The 22,149-nt window shown below is 47.0% G+C and overlaps 1 protein-coding gene across 5 annotated transcripts in view; it reads left to right on the top strand.

Moving 5' to 3' along the window:
• The window catches only part of ampd2a (adenosine monophosphate deaminase 2a), a 94,432-nt gene that overhangs the window by 5,789 nt on the left and 66,494 nt on the right, over window positions 1-22,149 (top strand). The gene's annotated exons all lie outside the window — the stretch shown is intronic.

The raw sequence follows: 22,149 nt of genomic DNA, 5'->3' as shown, positions 1-22,149 counted from the left end.
AAACTTAGGAAGTCTTCAATGATCAATAATCTTCATAAACACAGTCCAGTAATCAGTACGTAGGCAGTCCAAGATCCATGTACAGAAATTAGGCAGCGTGACAATGAATTCCAATAATGGCAGAGTAACAGCACAAAGAGTTGGGCAGACACAGTACCGTGACCAAGAGAGAAGTTCAAGGAGGCAGCTTCACAGAAAGAGTCTTTAAGATTGTCCAGAGAGCACAGTCCGGTTCCAAAGCAAAGACAAAGGCACAGGGGTTTCAGCAAACATGAGCACATGCATGAACAGTGACAAACAATTCTCAAGACAATTTAAAGATGGCCGTCACTTCCTGTGGGCTGAGCGTGTCACTCGTTGACTCATGTGCGCCCTCCGCTGTTCAGGAGGGCATGTGTTCGGTGGGATTGTGACAGGAGCCCCCCCATGAGGCCCGGCACCTGACGGGCCAGGAATGATCAGGATGTGTGTCGTAGAACTCAGAGATGAGAGACTTGTCCAGGATGTCCTTCTTGGCCACCCACGAACGCTCGTCAGGTCCATAGCCCTGCCAGTCCACCAGAAAACTCCAACGATCGCCCCTACGCCGGACATCCAGAAGCCGTCGGACGGTGTATGAGGAGCACCATCAATCATTCTTGAGCTGGTGGCGTCTGGGATACTGGAGACAGAGGAGAGAAAATAGCCTTGCGGAGCAGGGAAACATGAAAGACAGGGCTGCATCTCATTGAGCGAGGAATATTCAACAGGTAAGCCACAGGGTTGACTCTCCGTGAAACTCTGAATGGGCCAACATACCTCGGAGAGAGTTTTCTGGACTCTGTTTGTATTGGCAGGCCCTTTGTGGAAACCCAGACTCTGTCGCCTGGGCGGTAGACCCACTGCCACCCTTCTTCTCCGGTCAGCCTGGCGCTTGTGTTGTTTGGAGGCCTCTGGAGGTTCTGGCGAGCTCTCTTCCATAGACGACGGAGGCGTTGAACGGAGGCGTTAGCAGAAGGCACTGGACCATCTGTAGTTGACCCTGGGAGGAAAGCAGGTGAGTAACCTGTAACAATTTCAAATGGAGACATACCAGTGGACGAGGAGGTTAGTTGATTATGCGCTATTTCTGCCCACATTAAGTGGCTGGCCCATGTGGTGGGATTAGTAGAGCAGTAGCAGCGGAGGTAATTTCTCTAATTCCTGATTGACTCGCTCGGTTTTGGACCATTACTCTGAGGGTGGTAACCTGACGTGAGGCGAATAGTTACCCCCATGAGTTGCCAGAAAGACTTCCAGAACCGCGCAATAAATTGGGGGCCTCTATCCGAGAGGATTTCCTCCGGCGGTCCATAGAAGCGGACAATCTCCTTCATGATAGTGTCAGCTGTCTGCCGGGCAGTTGGAAGTTTTGTAGGGGACAAAGCGAGGACATCTTAGAAAAAGCGATCAACAACCACCAAACACAGTATTGAAGCCATTAGAGATGGGCAGCCCAGTTACGAAATCAAGTGAATCATGGGACCATGGCCGCCGGGCTATAGGCAGGGGGTGAAGGAGGCCTTGAGGGCGTTGATTGTCAACCTTGTTAGCGAGACAGACAGGGCAGGCAGATACATATTCATTTACATCATCTTTCATGGTGGGCCACCAGAATGTACGATCAATGAGTTCCATGGTACGTTGGCGTCCCGGGTGGCCTGCAACACGTGCATTATGCCCCCACTCCAGCACCAGGGGTCTTTGGGCAGATGGGACAAAGGTTTTGGAGTCTGGCGTGTCGGGTGGTGGTTGTTCCAGCTGGTGGCCATCTCGCACCTGTTCCATCAGAACCCAGCGGACAGGGGCTATCACACATGCCTCAGGGAGAATAGAGTCGTGAGTTACAGGAGAATGGTCAGGTGAAAACTGGCGAGAGAGGGCATCGGGTTTCACATTTTTTGATCCAGGTCTATAAGAAAGAGTGAAATGGAATCTTGTAAAGAAAAAGTGCCCACATTGCTTGACGAGGGTTGAGTCTGCGAGCGCCACGGATATATTCAAGATTTTTATGATCTGTCCAGACCATGAATGGATGTATTGCCCCCTCTAACCAATGACGCCATTCTTCGAGAGCTAGTTTGACTGCCAGCAATTCTCTGTCACCCACATCGTACCGACTCTCAGCTGGGGTGAGGCGTCTTGAGAAGTATGCACAGGGGTGCATCTTCTGGTCCTGGGGGGTTTCTCTGAGACAGGGACTGCTCCTACACCAGTATCTGAGGCATCTACCTCCACAATAAAGGGCTGCTGAGGGTCAGGGTGAGTTAGCACAGGCGCAGAGGTAAATCTTTGTTTCAAATCAGTGAAGGCTTGCTGTGCCTCAGGCGTCCACCGTAGTTTGGTGGGGTGTCCCCTGAGAAGCCCAGTGAGAGGGGCCGCTACGGTACTGTAGTTTCTGATGAAGCGCCTATAGAAATTAGCAAACCCCAAGAAACGTTGAAGCTGCTTCACTGTGTTAGGGGCTGGCCAGTCTAGTACTGCCGTCAATTTGGACTGGTCCATAAGCAGACCCTGAGGGGAGATTACAAAGCCCAAAAAGGTGGTGTTAGTGGTGTGAAACTCACTTTTCTCCAGTTTGATGAACAGCCTGTTGTGTAGTAGTTTCTGCAAAACCTGCCGGACATGCTGGACATGGGTGTCTAGATCAGGGGAAAATATCAAAATGTCATCAAGAAAGACATAGACGAACCGGCCCAGAAATTCTCTCAACACATCATTTACAAATGCTTGAAATGCAGCAGGGCAATTAGTCAGGCCAAATGGCATTACCAAGTATTCATAATGGCCGCTTGGTGTTATGAACGCCGTTTTCCACTCATCTCCACGTCGAACCCGGATTAGATGGTACGCGTTCCGAAGGTCCAATTTCGTGAAGATGGTGGCTCCACCAAGTTGGTCAAAGGCAGTACTCATCAGAGGCAGGGGGTAGCGGTTCTTGGACGGTTATTTTGTTCATCTCCTGTAATCGATACATGGTCTAAGGCCGCCATCTTTTTTGCCCACAAAAAAGAATCCTGCTGCTGCTGGTGACGTAGAGGGGCGAATCAAGCCATTCTCAAGGCATTCTTGGATGTAGGTTTCCATTGCTTGAGTTTCAGGAATGGACAGGGGGTATAGCCTGCCTCTGGGTGGCGTAGCACCAGGAAGGAGGTCAATGGCCAGGTCATAGCTGCGGTGGGGTGGTAGAGAGGTGGCCTTGTCTTTGCTGAATACTGCACTGAGGTCATGGTATACAGCAGGGACTTTGGACAGGTCAGTCGGTACAAAGGATGTGTCTGCCACAACTACAGAGCGAGTGGGTTGAGGGTCAGGAGAGAGATGGTCTTTGCACTCTGGACCCCATTGAGTGAGTGTACTGGTGGCCCAGTTGAAGGAGGGCTGATGGTGAACAAGCCATGGGTATCCTAAGACAAGAGGGTCTTGGGGTGAGTCGATTAAGAAAAATACACAGCTCTCTTGGTGTTTCTCCAGGGTGGTCATCTGAAGAGGTCGGGTACAGAATTCCAGTCGACCAGATCCTAGGGGTCGTCCATCAAGGGCCTGTACTGGCTCTAGGAGATTCACATGGGAGGATGGGTATCTGTAGCTGCCGCGCGAGGGTTTGGTCCAGCAAGTTGACTGCAGCTCCAGAGTCCACTAAGGCTTGAAAGTTTAACCTGAGATTCCCCGCCAGTGCCCCAGGAGAGACACACAGGTAAGTTACAGCGGAGAGGGGGGCAGAGGTCACCGCTCCGCTCACCAGGAAGCCCCCTTTCCCTGGTGGGGCATTGGCTTTTCCCTTGCAGCTCTGGACACTGAAGCCGCTGATGATCCTGGGACCCACAGTACAGACAAGACCCTGCATGGAATCGACGGCGTCTCTCTTCAAGGCTCAGGCGGGATCTTCCCAGTTGCATGGGCTCCTCTCCTTGGTCGCTGGTGGGCGATGGTGCAGGCAATGGGAGTTGTGAGGTTCGTCGTGAAGGAGAGATGGCTCGGTTGGGCTGGAGAAGTCGAAGCTCTCGACGCTCCCTCCGTCTTTCCTGTATGCGTTTGTCCAGGGCTGTTGCCAGTGTAATGATGTCATCCAAGTCGTCACCCCAATCTCTGTTCACCATTTCATCTTTTAGGGACTCTCTAAGCCCTTGGTAGAAGGCACTCATCCGGTCTCGGCTGAAAGGGTGCGGAATTCAATTGCATAGTCAATCACTGACCTTTGCCCTTGGGTAAGTGTGAAAAGCCGAGAAGAGGCCTGTCGCTGGGTGAGTCCTTCATCAAACACCCGCTGGAGAGCGTCCATGAACCTCTCGATGGTCTGGCAGTCTGGGTGGCGATGGGTCCACAAGGCTGTAGCCCAATCCAGGGCCTTTCCCTTCAGCCGAGTGATGATATAGGCGACTTTGGCTCGCTCAGTGGGGAAATGTGCAGGCTGCAGCTCGAAGATCAAAGAGCATTGAGTGAGAAACCCTCGGCAGGCTGAAGGCTCCCCAGAGAAAGGAGGTGGAGGAGAGAGGCTTGAGTTAGGAAGAGAGGGTGATGAGCATTACCCAGACTCCCACCCGATTGCCAAGCTGGTTGAGGGCATCTTCCATTTGCAGTAGGCCATCTTGTTGGGAGTGCACAGTAACGCTGAGTCTCTGAACATGGCCGCGGAGTTCTTCAACATCTGCTGCGCTACTTTGATTTGGTTCATGCATGATGTCAGACTGGAAATAAGAGCACAGTTGCAGATGTGGTTCAGGTTCTTTACTTCAACAAAAATCTTCAATTCATCAACAAAGGACTTAGGTAGAATACAAAACTCAGGAGGTCACGCATGAAATCACAGCTTGGTAAATACAAAACTTAGGAAGTCTTCAATGATCAATAATCTTCATAAACACAGTCCAGTAATCAGTACGTAGGCAGTCCAAGATCCATGTACAGAAATTAGGCAGCGTGACAATGAATTCCAATAATGGCAGAGTAACAGCACAAAGAGTTGGGCAGACACAGTACCGTGACCAAGAGAGAAGTTCAAGGAGGCAGCTTCACAGAAAGAGTCTTTAAGATTGTCCAGAGAGCACAGTCCGGTTCCAAAGCAAAGACAAAGGCACAGGGGTTTCAGCAAACATGAGCACATGCATGAACAGTGACAAACAATTCTCAAGACAATTTAAAGATGGCCGTCACTTCCTGTGGGCTGAGCGTGTCACTCGTTGACTCATGTGCGCCCTCCGCTGTTCAGGAGGGCATGTGTTCGGTGGGATTGTGACACATAGTGTTATAGAGTTATAGCAAGTGGGTGAGTTGAATGAGTGTGCGAAAATGAGATTGCAAAAGGGATGTGTGGAAGGAATGATGATGAGAGAAGAGCGGGAGATGGGTGTGCGTGGTGGTAAGACTAGCACGTGAAGGAGCATGAGAAGTGGAGAGATAGCGTGACAGAGAAAGAGGGAGGGAGAGGGAGAAGCAGAGCATCCTGAGGCAGAAGTGAACTGAAGATGTAAAGAGGAGAGGAGAGGAGAGGAGAGGAGAGGAGAGGAGAGGAGAGGAGAGGAGAGAGTGGAAGTGAGGCAGATGAAACACGATGCTCTTGTGATGCTCACATGGGGGGTGATGAGCGAATATGGGCGGAGGGGGAACTAAATGCTTAAGATCCGCATCACAGTAGCCTAGTTTACAGCATAAGTTATGCTTTTTATGTGTGTGTCGTGCTCCCGTTTGCAAAGTTCCTTCAGATATTTCTCATGCCTTGGGAAAAAAAAAACATTTCTGTTCTGTATAAGTAAAAGACTTCACTACTAATTATCATCATTGAGCTTTGCACTTTGCACCGTTATGGACTACTGGCTCATTGTTATTTTATTACTGTGCCCCTCTATGACCATCAGCAGCAACTCTGTAAATCCATTGCTGGCCCCCTGAGTGAATTCATTTATTTTATATTGACTGCTGCTGCTGTCTGTGGGACACTGTGTCCTTTTGCCTGTGTGTGTGTGGCCTCTGTGCAGCGACGTGAGGTCCATCCTGAGCTGACACCGGTACGTGAGGGTGTGTGGATAAGTGGGCTCGGCTGGTGTGTGTGTGTGTGTGTGTGTGTGTGTGTGTGTGTGTGTGTGTGTGTGTGTGTGTGTGTGTGTGTGTGTGTGTGTGTGTGTGTACTTGGATGATTTGGTATAGGGGTATGGGTTCATCAACTGCTTGATACATGGAATACGTCTTTATTGCCCCTAATGTTTGTATCATCTGTAAATCACGTATTGCAAATGGCAGGTGTAAAAGACAAAACAGCAGTATAAACAACTGTGTCAGTGTCCCAGAAAATGTATAAGTCAAGGCGGGTGGGGGGTGAGCATGTATCAGAGACATGGGACTAACACGCCTAATCCTCATCATTGGATAAGCTTTGTTGGGCAGTTACATTTGAAATGTAATATAAAAACCTTAGAACCCTGATGATCCGATGGGAGTGGAGAGAGGGGCGTGGGTGTGTGGGTGCTGTGTTGTGGGCTGGGCTGTTGACAGCAGGCAGGCCAAGGTGGAGATGGTAGGTGGGTGTGTGGGTGGGGTCGCTCTGGACCATAGGCTTCTACAATACTGCGATATGGGAGAAATGTGTAATGCACCTTGTGAGGCTAAGACTCATTTTGGACAAAAACGTCTACTAAACGTGATGTAACGTCATGTTAGATAGACCACTTGCAAGGATTGTTTTCAAGTTCCTCTCCTGATGCACACATTACAGGGGAGATATTGTTCCTTGTTGGTCTGCTATACTGTACATTGCATTGCTGAACATTTTCATTCAGTATTACTAGTCTGGGTTTGGGGTTTGGTGACAACGCTTTTACAGTAATTTCACTTTATCTATTCAAGCATCCATTCATCCATCAATGTATCATTCCATCGACCAATATACCAGCAACTTTTATTGGAATTTAACATCACAATCCTTTATCGTACATAATAGATGCAAGTCTTCATTGTCGCAAATTGTTTGAAGCAACATGACAGTTTCAGAGAGTATAAAACCAAAATACTAAGAACAAATATAAAAGCAAATTTGTTCATTTAAAATCAGCAATAAAAAGTGCCATAAATAAAATATCAAGCCTACCACAGATCATATAATCAATGTAATCAAATAGGTCTCTCATAATTGTGTCACATTATCAAATGTTGCACACGGCAATACAAATATAAAACATGCAAACTTCAAGTCACCACCTTCCAGCGCTGAAGACCCTAGTAATATACAGCCTGTGTGTCACAAATGGGTTACTCATGTGTCACATAATCAAATGTTGCACATCAACACATTGCACAATAACATATCAGTCTACACAGAAGAGAAAACACGCCAACACCATGCAAGTGTGTCACAAAAGGGTAACTCAAAAATCAAATGTTGGACATGGCAATAAACATATCAGCCAACAGAAGAGAAACCATGCAAACACCATGTCACCACCACCACGCGAGTGTGTCACAAAAGGGTCACCCAGAAATGATACATAATAAAATGTTGGACATGGCAATAAACATATTAGCCTACAGAAGAGAAAACATGCAAACACCATGTCACCACCACCACCATGCATGCCCCCGTGGTACATGTCAGGGTGGTGGATAGGATGGGATTAGACGAGTGGCCTTGTCACTGAGAGAGGCGCATCAGTGTCTGATGTTTCGCAGCACCGAAACCCGATCGGCCCCTTTCCATTCGGTGTCCGCTCTGCGCCTTGACACGCTCCCATGAGGGGGGCAGAGTTACGAGCGCAAAGAACCGGTCGGGAAGCAGCCGATGACAGCGGCTCGTTTTTCTCCCTGAGGGAGAAGATATAGCGGCGCCAGGTCTGTCACGACTAACCAAGCGAACTAGGCGATTGCCTAGGGCCCACAGCTGAAAAGGGGCCACCCTGGTAATGACTGCACTGTAACAAATAGCTGTTAATTTACGGCAATTCTGCAACAGCATTCTACTGTTTTTCGAAAAAACAGACAACTACTGTGAAAATATTACTTTGAGTCACATATTGAGCATAAACGGTAAGTACTGCACAATAGCAGTATTCGCCGTTGTGGAAAAAACTAGAGATGCACCGGATGCTGATTTTTAGGATCCTGCCGGATACCAGATCCACTGCTTAAAATCCTGCCGGATCCGGAACCGGATACCGGATCCTACAAAAGGGTTGAAACAGACAGTCTACTCGCACACGTGGGCCCTTTTTATTACGTTGGCGCAAACTATTTTTTAGACTCATTGGCTTATTGCCACACTGCCTGCAATAGCCGCTTCCAAAGGGATTTCACTCCATGCAGTGATTGGGGTTGTGAAAGACTGAAAAGCCTAGGCTAGACATGCACCAGACCCTGATTTTTAGGTATCATGCCGGATACCGGATCCACTGCTTAAGATCCTGCCGGACCCAGATCCTGTGAAAAACTCTATTATCCTGACGGATCCGGAACCGGAACCGGATCCGGTGCATCTCTAGAAAATAACAAGTTATTTTAGGCAACACCATTGAAACCCATTCATCCTCCACTTGTCCGTGATCACCATCAAACTTCAATACCACCTGAAGAACTGAAGTCATTCTGACTGGTTAAAGATTATCTGATACTATCAAGCATGATGAAACAATTCCTAAGGAAACTACAATACTTAAAAAGTGCTTGATGCAGCAAAGTGTGAGTAGCACATGCATTTTGATAGTGATGAAAGTGTGAATGGCTGAAACATTTTAAGAACTTGTTACACTCTTGCAACAAGCAGCCCCATCTAAACCAATCTGCTAATCAGTGCCTGGCCTCACCTGAGTAGGGCTGTTATGCCATTATTCAATTATGGGCGTCACCTGCCAAGGGCCTGATGACTCTGGTCACATGGTACTCTTGCACCTGTATATAAATCTGGACTATCAACACTTCAGTTGCTTGCCTGCCTGCTGGCTGGCCTGCATGGCACAGCATAGCACTTGCTTGCCTACAAGCTTGCTTACATGCTTGCACACTTTCCTCTTTGTGAAAGCTTGCTGTATGTGGCATCATTTGTGGCATTGTTGCATATAATGCAAGAGAGAGAGAGAGAGCTAGCTTGTAGTGCTGCTTGTTTGCTGTGCTACTTGGTGCAAAATATTTTTTTAAAGACTGACCAATGCTATATTCATCATTGGCTCATCAAGAGATACAGTAAAAAGCCCACCTCGCACACTATCATTGTAACATAGCACTGCGTACTCTGAAATTTTATTCATGCCCACACTTTCAAAGGACCACCGCAAACCATTTTCTCAATACAGCATAGCGCCATAGTATCATGCTCAAGGCACTCCAGTCATGGTGAACGATGGGAGGGTGGGGTGGTAACATGGCCAGGGTACCACAGTTATGGAGAATGATGGGTGGGGTGGGAAGTTGCCATGGCCATATTCATGAATACAACTATGACCCAGTATTTGCCTGTCATCACACAGTACAATTCAACTTTTTAACTGACATGTACTGTTATTTTACTTATACTACTGCATAAATATTGTAGAGCACTTTTAGTTTAACAATACTAATACTGTGAACGTTCTGTAGAGTACTGTTATTTAACAGTTCAATTGCTCCTGAAAAAATGTCATATACTGTGATAAATTAAACAGCAATGAGCTGTATTTGATTTTTGGTGTGAAATAACAGTAGAATTATAGGTAAATATAATTGCCAGTAACTGCCGTTATTTTGCAGGGAAATTTTCTTAGAGTGTGGTTATGTTCTTGTATGTAAATGACAGCAATGACAAAGAACATGACGGATGTCCTTGTGCACAAACCTTCAGTATGAAAAGTTCAGAAAACACTGCACATTGTATACTGTTCTTTTTTTCTCTTTATTTTTTGGAGCGAGCAACGCATTTTGCCCTGTGTGTCTTCAACTTCGCTTGCTTGCTCCAAAAAATAAAGCAAAAAAACCCAGTATCCAGTGTGTGGTGTATTTCTGAACTTTTCATGTTGACAGCAATGACAACTTTGTGAGTGTGGCTGCACCTCCTTAAATTCAGTGACCGAGAAGTGTTACTGCCATTGAAATATCCCCTGAGTCGGCCCCTCCCCAATAGTTTGAAGAGAAGAAAGGGGTGCTGTGGTTAAGGGCCCCAAGTCCCTCTTTGGCTAGGGCCCCCAAATATCTTGAAACGGTCCCTGAGCGTCGCTGCTGGGGGAAAGTCATGACTCTGCAGAGCTTGAACAGAGCTGAGCAGAGCTGCTAGCCTCCAAGTCGCACGTAAACAGGGAAGATTAATGCTGTTTCATGGTATCATCTTCCTCCCTCTATCCCTCCTTATTTCTCCGAAATAAAAGGCACGTACAGTAGTGACACTGCTTGTCAAAGCAGCACCTTTGTAGGGAAAATAAAAGCTCTTGCTTCATAAGTGCTTTTGCTTAAGCAACACCTTCAGTTGCTGAGGCAGCGACTTTATGTGTATGAGACTGTAAATATCCACCTACTATTTTATCCAGTGACATTGAACAGAGGCCTCCTTTTCTTAACTGGCTCAAGTCCTTTGGTAGATTTTATACAGTAAGAAGTTGATGTATACTCCATATAGGGGCTTGCATGAAGGGAAGGTAGGATGACTTAGGCTACATGAAATGGAAGAAATCCTTCAAGCCAAGCCCCAAAAAAGGCTGTCATCTTCTGCCTGAATAGCAGAAATGGTTCTTGCACAGCATGCCAACAGCACAGCACTCCCACAACCTTGCGTGGAAGAAGACCAACACCTTTGAACCTAAAATGAAATTATACCTGTTGCTATACTGGTCGCCAGTATCTGCCTAACCTTACTGTGAATAGAAGGAGGACCAGAGAGTACCGGTCTACATGGCTTGGCTCCCCGCCTCAGGCCCAGGCTAAGCTAGGCCAAGGCGGTGCTCTGCTCCCCTCTCTTCACCCAGGCCAGGCGTCGTGAACATGAGAGGGAGGGAGATGCTCTCCCCACTCACTCTGTATCTGCCAGCCAGCCCGGAGTAGGAGCGGGAGCGGGAGCCAGCGCAGAGTGCTGTGTGCCGCAGTAATAAATAACTTAGCAGCTCGCCTCCCACACAGCTGCCATCACAGGCCCCGCAATTAGCCGCTCCGCTGAACGCACAGGCGGATGAACAGAGCGAAGAGGAGAGGAGAAGGGAGAGAAGAGAAGAGAAGAGAAGAGGAGAGGAGATGTGAAGAGTGGAAAGATGAGAGGAGAGAAAAGTGAGGAGGAAAGGAGAGTGGAAAGCCAAGGAGAGGCTTGTAGGGGGTGAGGGGATGAGAAGAGAAGAGAGGAGGGGAGAGGTGAACAGAGAAGAGTGGGGAGGAAAGGAGAGTGGATAAGCCAAAGAGAAGGTTGGGGTAGAGAGAAGAGAAGAGAAGAAAGAGGTGAGCTGAGAAGGGTGAGGAGGAAAGGAGTGTGGACAAGCCAAGGAGAGGCTTAGAGAGGGGGATGAGAAGAGATGGGAAGGGAAGTAGAGCAGAGAAGAGTGGGGAGGAAAGGAGAGTTGATAAGCCAAGGAAAGGCTTGGAGAGGGGATGAGAAGACAGCAGAAGAGAGGGAAAGCGGAACAACTCAGCAGATCCATGGGGAATGGTGTGCTATACTTAAGTCCACTGGCAAGCACAGTCACGCAGTCCAATAACACAGCTCAGTTCATCATGTGATTAGGGCAGGATGACAGAAATAGACAAAACACAGCAGAAAACAATTTGCCATTTTTCTTTTCAGAATTGAAATACATTTCAGGAGGTGCTGCACAGTATAGTAGACGGGCCTACAGCATGGCGTGCTGTGACAAGCATGCCTGCTATGCGTAATATGCAGCATTTCTGACCCAATTGAAAGTTGTTGCTGACTCATGCTTCTTGCAATAATCTGTAACAACCTGTCCTTGTTTCTTTTTTTTAGATGCTGAAGTATACATTTCAATACCAACATCAACATGAAAACATGTGGCGTTTGGGGGACATTATTCAGTGTTTTGAATCCATACACAAAACCACCATAGTGTATTTCTTCTTGCCAAGTTGTTCCAACCATGCCCACCAGCTGATAAGTGCCCTATGGGTCTCTATACTGCCATACCACACAAGGACGCAGTAACTACACTTCCTGGCAAACTGAGAAAAAAAGGCTTTTAAGTTTCCTTTCTGGCTAGACAACTGTGTTGTACTGTAGGTAAAGCGGTGGTGACGCTTCCATGTCATACTTTTTTAGAATGAAAATGTATGCACACACGAAAAAATAACATTCATGGCTTTTCACCCCAAAAATGTAGTTAGTGTGTTCTTGTTTGGTATTATCTGTCTGTTCCTGAACCACTGCTTCAATGATAAGTTGAGTAACCACACATGACTTTACTGCGTTTTAGCTTGTAAGACGTAACCTCTTAAAAAAAGTTTTGTAGTTATTGCATTTTCAACATGCATTTTTCTCATAGATGGACCAACATTTTTGACTCGAGACAAAGGAGGTATTATAAAGCCCATTTCCGGTCTAAACTCAATTTCGACAAGATATGTAGTTACTGCGTTGTTGTTTATCCTCCAGCTAGGCAAACCCATGGCGTGGGTGCCCCATAGTGATAAGGAGTCATGTTCATTCAGTGAGGGCTGATTGAGCTGTCTGAGCCAGCCTTCCCCAGATCTACTCTCTCTCTTACTATTCACTATCTCTCCCTCACACACACACACACACACACACACACACACACACACACACACACACACACACACACACACACACAAACTCTCTCTCTCTCTCTCTCTCTCTCTCTCTCTCTCTCTCTCTCTCTCTCTCTTGCTCTCTCTCTCTCTCTCTCTCTGGAATACGCTGACTTGCTTGACAACAGCCCCAGTCACCCCCTGTCTGTTGGGACTTTGACCCTTGTGGGCTGGGTGGGTTGGCAACTGTGAATGAGGGAAATCTCTTCCCAGGTCTGGAGTGTCTTTTGCTGTAACCTCCTCAGTCTGACTGGAGACTCTCGATCTCTCCTCCTGAGTCACTGGTTCCATATGGGTTGTGAAAGGAAGTGAAGCAATAGCCACTACACTACAGTAGTAAAAAACGTGAGGTTAACTTGACAGCAAGGTTAATACATCAGTGAATTTCAGGATTCATTTAATCCTGTTTGTTTACATATATTTTTATTTATAATATTTTCTTATTTTGTGGTTGGCTGAAAGACTGACCGACGTGGCGAGTTGACGATTCTGACTAAAGAAGGTAATGTGGTCTTTCTGTGAATCTCCATGCATGACATGTCTGATGAGGGTGAACATGTTCTTTAGGTTTAATAATTAACTGAGAATTGTTCACACCATAAATGTTTGAAGTTTGACGTTTCACTTTACTGCTCTATCAATGTTTCATGACTTTTATTCTGTCCGTGAGCCTAATGAGTCAATCAATTTATTGCTGATTGGTGGAATGAAATTTAGATAACATTGAAACATGAGTCCAAGAAGACTTGGAAATCGTTGAACAATTTTACCCAATCATCTCACTATTGGCCCTGTGAGGAGTAGGAACACATATATTTGATTACAACTGTAGAAATATTTTTGACTTGTCATTATGATGTCACAAACGCTTGGCAGGATTTTTAACATGTGAGCTTTGTAGAATATTTGAGTAAAATTGTAGAGCTACTGCGGGAAAAAAACTGTTTTCTTCAAAGGGTTAAGACACAACTGAAAGATGAAGGCACAGGAGAAGAGGAATGGTTATAAAAGAGACGTGAGATGGAGTTTTCCTCTTTTAGTCACTGGAGGAACATGATGGAAACAGCCACTTTCCTCTTTCATCCAGTGGAGGGCAGTAACAACTAGGTGTAGGCGTTGTGCAGCACATCGCAGAGGGGAACGTTTGCATAGAGCATGTGGTGGTCAGAAGCACCGAGACCTGAAGTGGTGGTGTGTTGAGTTGTGCTGTGCGGTCTTGTGTTACAAAGTAAAACTGTCTCCTGCCATCTCCATACCAATTCCTTTGGAACAATTCCAGGCCTTTGTCTTTCCTGGTACTGTGCGATGAGTACATGGGAAAAAATCCAGAGGAGGGTGAGATGGGATTTAGAGAGAGAGAGAGAGGGACCCTGCCCCACGACTCTCCACTGAGATCCTTGTATCAGCCACCTAGGGAAGCCGACAGGGATGGGGACAAAGGGTTCAGTCGTCCTGGGCCCAGGGATGCAGGGGAGAGCAGAATTGGGTTCTCATAACATTGCATGCATTGGGTGGTGTGAGGCCCTTTCAAATGACTTTATCCTGGGTCCGGCTAAAGCTTTCCGCGACCCTGCAGCCACCGTACTGATAGGAATGGATTGTTGTCCGGAGAGTCTGAGGTGTAGAGGGTGGGGGGTGGGGGTATAGTAACATGATAGCTAACTGCTGTTAGCATGTAATCCAGTCCCACCCCCACCCCCCACCCTAATCTGTTCATGTCTAACTCTCCCTGCCTTCACTCCACTCCCTGCATACTCCCATCTTCCTACCAATGCCATCTCCTGCCCTATGTGTTTGACCCTTGTCCCACCCAATCAGAGCACACCCTTCTTCCTCTTGCACCAGTGTTCCAATAGCCACGCGAGTCCTTGTGGCGGGATGTATTTCAGTACAGTACATGTCAGTGGGCGTCCGGTTAGGTACAGCTAAGCATGGAGCTCGCCGGGCATGCCGCCGGTTCCACTGCTCAATGGCTATCGATTTCCTCTTAATCTCTCTCCTCCCTCCCTCTCCTGGGTCGGGCCGCCTGATATCTGGGTGTCAGCTGGTCGTAAGGGCTAAGTGCACTTTGATCTCCTCCATTCGACTCGGGTGTCCACTGCCCACAGTGTGGCGGACAGACCCTTAATAATGATTTAGTGCTATACTGCACGACGTAGGTCGCTTTGCATTGTGTGTAGGCGTGAGAGTATGCATGTATCTATCTATGCATGTCATGAGACTGTGTATGTTTGTTGCGGGTGATTAGAAGTCAAAGCCTCAGTAAACCGTTGCTATGAGGTTGTTTATTTTAATGTGCTACGACGTGGGCTCTCTTACGTATAAGTTATACGTAACTTTTAAATTGCCCCTTGACTGAATAAAAAATTGCCTTGCTTTTAGTAGAAATGTAATGCATTTCATGCATCATAGAATCGGACTGAATCGATTGAAATTGAATCGTTACCTGCTGAATCGTAATTGTATCGAATTGTAAGGGCAGTGCCAATGCACACCACTTTTGGGTATGGTGGGGTATACAGGCCCAGGGAGGAGGAGTAAGGCCAAACAGCAACTGTTAATGGCAGGGGAGGAGGGGTCCGCATTGCAGCACTGAACTTCACCATAAACACTGACAGAGCGATAACAACCTTTTTTAGAAACGTGTGTGAAGGTGTCTGTGTTTGTGTTTGTGTTTTTATGTGTTTGTCTGTTTGTTTTTGTGTGTGTGTTTGTGTGTGTGCGCGCACGTATGTGCGTGTGTATGTGTGTGTGTGTGCGTGTGTGTGTGTGTGTGTGTGTGTGTGTGTGTGTGTGTGTGTGTGTGTGTGTGTGTGTGTGTGTTTGTGTTTGTGTGTGCATGTGTGTGTGTGTTTGTGTGTGTGCGCGCACGTATGTGCGTGTGTATGTGTGTGTGTGTGCGTGTGTACATGGCATGGGCGTGTGTATGCTCCGCTGTGATGTTTTGACCCTGGTGTTGTTGATTGCAGCTGCCGTGTGGCCTGCTGGTGTGGTACAAGGTTAGAGGAGTAAATATAGAGACAGATTAGCAGCATGGAGAACTGTGCAGACAGGGCTAATGCCCCCCAGGGACGAGTTAGCCATGTTAGCCATGTCGACGGCACATACCTAACATGTACATGTGGACACAATGAGACTCTCTTTCACACATGCAGGACATACACACTCTCTCTCACACACATGCACGCACACTCACTCACACACACACACACACACACACACACACACACACACACACACACACACACACACACACACACACACACACACACACACAGAAACGTGACAACATGAACATATAACATGTAAGGAGATGTCAGTAAATTGTTGAAGCTGATCTGAGAGCAGAGCTGAGAGAAGTCCCAAAAGGAATGTGGTTTACACAGCGACGCAGCCTAGAGGGCAGCAGCTAGCCCCTAAGACTAGGGCGTGTGTGTGTGTGTGTGTGTGTGTGTGTGTGTGTGTGTGTGTGTGTGTGTGTGTGTGTGTGTGTGTGTGTGTGTGTGTGTGTGTGTGTGTGTGTGTGTGTGTGAGAGAGAGAGAGAGAGAGAGAGAGAGAGAGAGAGAGAGAGAGAGAGAGAGACTTTGGGAGTGACAGTGTGTGTAGGGGGGAGTGGAGTTTTGGAGTGGCAGTGTGTATAAGTGTGTGTGTGTGTGTGTGTGTGTGTGTGTGTGTGTGAGAGAGAGAGAGAGAGAGAGAGAGAGAGAGAGAGAGAGAGAGAGAGAGAGAGAGAGAGATAGAGAGAGAGAGAGGGAGGGTTTTAAAGGTAGTTGTGTATTGAGTGTCTGTGTAGTGGTGCTGGGCCTTGGTGGAACTCACCTTGTTTGACCACTCGTAGCAGTGCTGTATGCGCAAATGTCACTGTCTGTCTGTTTGCTGCTTTGGGTAGGGACTCCCAGTAAATCAACCCCAATCACAGCCCCATAAACACCATCCATCATACTCACTCACATACACGCATACACACACACACACACACACACACACACGTTTGGTCACTCAGGTATAAGATTATAAATGGAAGAATTAGCCTACTTTTGCTATTGATTACACAAAACAGGTCTTATTCACAAAAAAATGTGTGTAGTTTTGAGGAATATTAAAGTCTTTCACTATTGTGTCAAGTCGGTGTGTGACTGAAGTGATTGTGCAAACATGTATTTACAGATGGGCAAAGAACATAGTGTTACTCTAACTAGGTCGCTCTTTAGGAGTTACTTAAACATTAAATTTTTGTAATTAAAATTGGTGGCTTTTACAGCTTACATCAGAAGCCGTAAGTAGTATTGCAACATGTAATATGTGGCCTACTTGGCCTGTATCTCAGGATAGAGTAAGAGTAAGATCAAGCTTAGTGTTACAAAGTGAGTGCATAACGTCAGATGTCGTTACATACCGGTTCACTGACAAACGTTTGCCTTCTTTTGTCAGCACATACTGTATGTCTTTCTCCATATGTCTTTCAACTTAAAATGAAAGTGGACATTAAGACTTTGCTCTTATTGTTATGCAGTCTGGACATATTTTGGGATTACAGTGTACCTCTTGTGCAACCATTAGTACTGTAAGCTGCTTGCAGGGCAATCTTTTTTTTGGCAACTACAAACACAGCTGAACTGGGTGGTAAAATGAGCTTTGTTGATTTTTCGTCCCCTTTTCTTGACAATATCATACTCACAAATGTTATTATTATTTTTCTTAATAATATGTTTTCCCTTTATTAAGAGAGCGAAAGTGAAAAGTGGAAGTGAGAGAGAGATGGGCTGGACTCGAACTGGGTCCCCATGGGTAAATGCCCATACGTATATGGTAGAGTTGCCTCAGCGCAGTGTGCCACAGCACCTCCTCATGATCCCCGCAAGTGTTGTGATGTTATGTCATAGTGAGTGAACAAATAGAAGTTTGGGGCGGTGTAATAGATAACATACTGTATAATTCCAGACTGTGCATGGACAAGGATGATGGAGCTTCTGGTAAACTACAAATGGAAAATTTAAACCAGCTTGGTGACTGGTAATACAGAAACACTGTGATTGATTGTTAGCAAGGCCAGGTTCTCTATAAACTCTTTTTTTTCATAGAGTGGGGAGCCTTGAGAAGTGAGTCATTGAATGTGACAGTGACTGCACTTAAAAAATTACCTGAGAGTTACCTGACAAAGCTGACTAAGTCATCAGTACCGCATCTTGTCACATTTTGCCAATTATGTTGATTTTATCCCCCTTTGGCCTACTGGGGGCCCCTTGGCAGGTGAGGGCCCGTATGCTGCGGCTATGTCTAGCCTGTGTGTTGATCCGGCCCTTCATGTACAGTACAGTACAGTAGAGGATGCATTGTGATTCAGATATTGTTTTGGAATCCGTGCGGGTTCCCATGCTACTGTATGTCTAATCGCTTCTCTTCACATGGAGTTGGTCTGGTGTGTTTGTGGTGCGCATGTTTGTGTTTGTCTTCAGTTAGGTTCGCATTGTCAGGTGTGTGTGTGGGGTGAGAATGGCCATGGGTGTTTGGGCATGATAAGTGGGGGGCATGGGGTGCCGTTTTCTTATCCGTCTATTCACACTGAGTTGGTGAGAAGTGTTTTTGGTTGTGCGCATGTGCTTGTGCTTGTATTTGTGTTAATTCATCCGGCATTCTTGGGCATGTTGCAAGAATCGCTACTGTGGGTGTTTGGGCATGAGAGGGTTTAAGGGGCAGGAGGCGAAGGAGAACGTACGGTAGGCAGGCTGACCTCCTCTTGTTTTGGGAAGGCTACAGATGACGGCCTCTCAGACTGATAGGGAATTCTTCTCACTCTCCTCCCCGTGAAGTGATGGACAGGGGATGTTGCGTTGGTTCTCACAAGACCGAAAGTGTTGGACTTTTTTCAGCACAGTGGGCCTTGAAGACATATACCTTGCCATTTTAAAATTGCACTAAGGAAACAAAAAAAAGTCTGGGCATGGTTTTAATTGAACGGCAAACACAAAAAATGCTTTTAATCTGAACCTAGGCTTTCATCCAGCCTTTCATGCCTCTGATTCACCACCAAGTAAGTACATCAGCTCCACTACCTCAGTCATTTCCCTTTCAAAGACTATGAGTGTGTAGTTGTCACTTAAGAAGTTGTAATTCTCTTCTCATTATTATGCCTGCGTAACATTGAAAGGTCGCGAGGGTGTTTCATCCTATCTTCACAGTGAGAAGGCAATTAGCCGTGTGTTTCTAGAGATTGTGCCGTGAGGCCAAAGTTCAAACGGCCATTTTCCTCAGCAGGAAGATAGAAGACGGCCATAAAACTCTCTCCGGGTCATAGCGGATGGGCGTTACCTGGCAACGCCCCACTCGTGGTGTTCGTGGAGACGGAGTAGGAGGCAGTAGGAGAGGAGGGCAAAGGGCCGAGGCCAATGGCAGTCAGCGGTTATAGAGACACTTCATTTTTTAACAATGCTCTTTACATTCTATGTCTCAACATCTACTCTATAGCAGCAGGCGCTCAAACTAAACATAAAACTTGTCCTTATCGGAACCCTGAAGCAACTTGAACCCGATGTTGATGTTTTGTTTTTGCAGTTTGCTGCACGTGTATTTCATGCTGTGTATATGATGTAATAGACACAGTTAAAGGAAAAACAGGGGAGCCACATTTATTGCATTTGTTTAGGTGAACCCGAGCACAGAGGCGTAGAGTGCATGCCTCAGATAAGTGTCAACAGTAGGCCAGCTTCGGGCAGTCAGTGCTGACCAAAGAGGCTTGAGACAAGAGGGTGTGCTGACGTCATAACAACGTAGTAAGGAATGATGGCGAGGGTAGTACAATTCTTCTACGGTCAGTATTGGAAGCATGGTCAAGTGCAATGCCACTTCCGCGAGGGTCGGAGTGTGGAACAGGTCATAGGACAGCGTAAATGTGTGACACCTGTCCTTAATTGCCCATAGCAATTACTGCTGACCAACAGCTGCAGTTAATTTGGCAATTCGGCATATTTTTGCGGAGTTTCCGGATTTTGCGGAGTACGGAAATTGTATCCATCACCCACTGACCGTGCGCAAGGGAGTTAATTTTCCAGCCACTCATGTCCTCAGGCCACGGCCCCGTACTACACCGTGGCCAATGCATTTACCCCCGAGAGATTGTTCTTCTGTGTCGACTTTCTTTGGTGCTGACCAAGATGTTTTTGGATATACAATGTCTGCTAAGTGAAGTATTAAGCAATGTTTATAATGATGTGATTGGGCATTTTTGTGTGGCCTGCTACCAACAAAAATGAAGAAAAACTCAACAGCATCGGCCCCTGAGGACTGTCATCCCTTTGGGAATTGTCCTGCATGCCAGATTACCAGTCCAGCCCTGTGGGACTGTAATAACAGAGACATTATACAGGAGGAGACGAAACACTTAAGAAAGTGTCCATAGAAATAAACAGGGGGCAATTTTTGACGCCAATATGGCGTGTGCCTACACATCTCCCACCTGTCCGGCAACAAGAGCCAATTGCTTGCTGAGCTGCGCTTTCATTTGTCCAATCATTTCGCCGCATCGGCACAAAAGCTTTTACGAGTGCTCAAACCTAATCGGTATGCCTTGGAATATCTGCTGCCGGTCAGTGGCAGACATGTGCAACCCACATTGGGTAGCTTCTCACATGGTGTTGCTACAGAGTCCGCGCCACTTGATCCTACAGGCCGCAAAGCAGAATCTATTGTCGTGAAGTGCTGCACATGTGCAGTTCAAAATAGTTCAAAACAGTAAGAAAAAGATGTTTATACGGCCAATCCGAGGCATCATTATCATTTGGATTTCATTGCGATTCCAATCGTATGGTTTGTAAATCGCTCAGTTGTCCCATTCCTGTTTTTCCTATTCATTCTGAGATGCCCATGCCCCGTCTTTCTAATCTGAAATAACTGCCCTGAGGCGACGCCAAGATGGCCACCGAGTGAAGGGACTAATTGCAAAGTAAGCCTACTTTGATGTATCTGTCAATCCCATAGGTGAAGCGCATGACTACATTACCCATGATGCCTGAGCTTACTTGAAATGAGGTGGGCTGTTCCTTTAGTTTATATTATATTAGTCCAGCACCGAGCCAGCCATGTGAGGTGAGCTGAGCCGGGGAATCGATCAGGCCCCCGGAACCAGGCTGTCGTGATGCGGAGCGGACGGGGTGGGGGAGGGGGAGGAGGAGGTGGGAGCTAAGCTTGGCGAGTGAGCGGAGTTGAATACTTAAAACACTCCCCTGGCGTATTTGGGTGAAAATAAGGACAGAGCAGGGCAGATTTTGCACTGGATTGTTGTCCACCACATACACACACATGCACACATGCACGCATGCGCCCATACACACACGCACACAGCAGATCAGGGGTCCGTTTCTCGATTCTTGTCGTTGCTAACCGTCTTAAGACGTCTTTCCTTGGATTTAATGGTGAGCATCGCTTTCGAGAGGGAGCTGAGTCGTTCTTACGAAGGACTTTGCTAACGACGATAGCAAAGACGCTTTCAAGAAACGGACCCCAGAAGCGGCGGTGTGTGTGTGTGTGTGTGTGTGTGTGTGTGTGTGTGTGTGTGTGTGTGTGTGTGTGTGTGTGTGTGTGTGTGTGTGTGTGTGTGTGTGTGTGTGAGAGAGAGAGTCTTCTGTGTGTGTGTGTGTGTGTGTGTGTGTGCGTGCGTGCGTGCGTGTGTGTGTGGGCTTGCATGGGTCTACGTGCATGTGTGAGTGTGTGTGTGTGTGTGTTTGCAATGTGCGTGTGTGTGTGTGTTTGCAATGTGTGTGTGTGTGTGTTGGCAATGTTTGTGTGTGTGTCTGTGTGTGTGTATGTTGGCAATGTGTGTGTGTGTGTGTGTATGTTGTCATGAGTGTGCGTGTGTGTGTGTGTGTGTGTGTGTGTGTGTGTGTGTGTGTGTGTGTGTGTGTGTGTGTGTGTGTGTGTGCGTGTGTGTGTGTGTGTGTGTGTGTTATGCAATTTCTCCGCTATAGTGCAGTACTGTGCCTCTGTCCATGCTAGGGTCATAAATAAGAGAGTGAGATGGAGGCTGGAGGAGGAGGAGGAGAGCAAATATGAGTGTGTGTGTGTGTGCGTATGTGTATACGTGCGTGTGTGTGTGTGTGTGTGTGTGTGCGTGTAAGGGCTTGAGTGACTCCTTGTTGCTGTGTGTGCTCCTCTGCCCCCTCCCTCCCCCCTCCTTGTCAGTGCGTGGGCGGTAGGGGAGGTAGGGCAGCACTGCAGTAAAGGGCTTTTCTGGCACACACACACACACACGCACACGAGCGCACACGAGCGCACAGAAGCATACAGTACACACACACTTGTTCTCTCTCTCTCTCTCTCTCTCTCTCTCTCTCTCTCTCTCTCTCTCTCTCTCTCTCGCTCTCTCTCTCTCTCTTTGTCACTAGGGCTGGGAATCGATCCACATTTCCTGGATCGATTCGATTCCGATC

This window comes from Engraulis encrasicolus, chromosome 14 (assembly GCF_034702125.1).
Source record: "Engraulis encrasicolus isolate BLACKSEA-1 chromosome 14, IST_EnEncr_1.0, whole genome shotgun sequence".
NCBI classification, from domain to species: Eukaryota; Metazoa; Chordata; class Actinopteri; order Clupeiformes; family Engraulidae; genus Engraulis; species Engraulis encrasicolus.
This window is presented reverse-complemented; position numbering and strand designations above follow the sequence as displayed.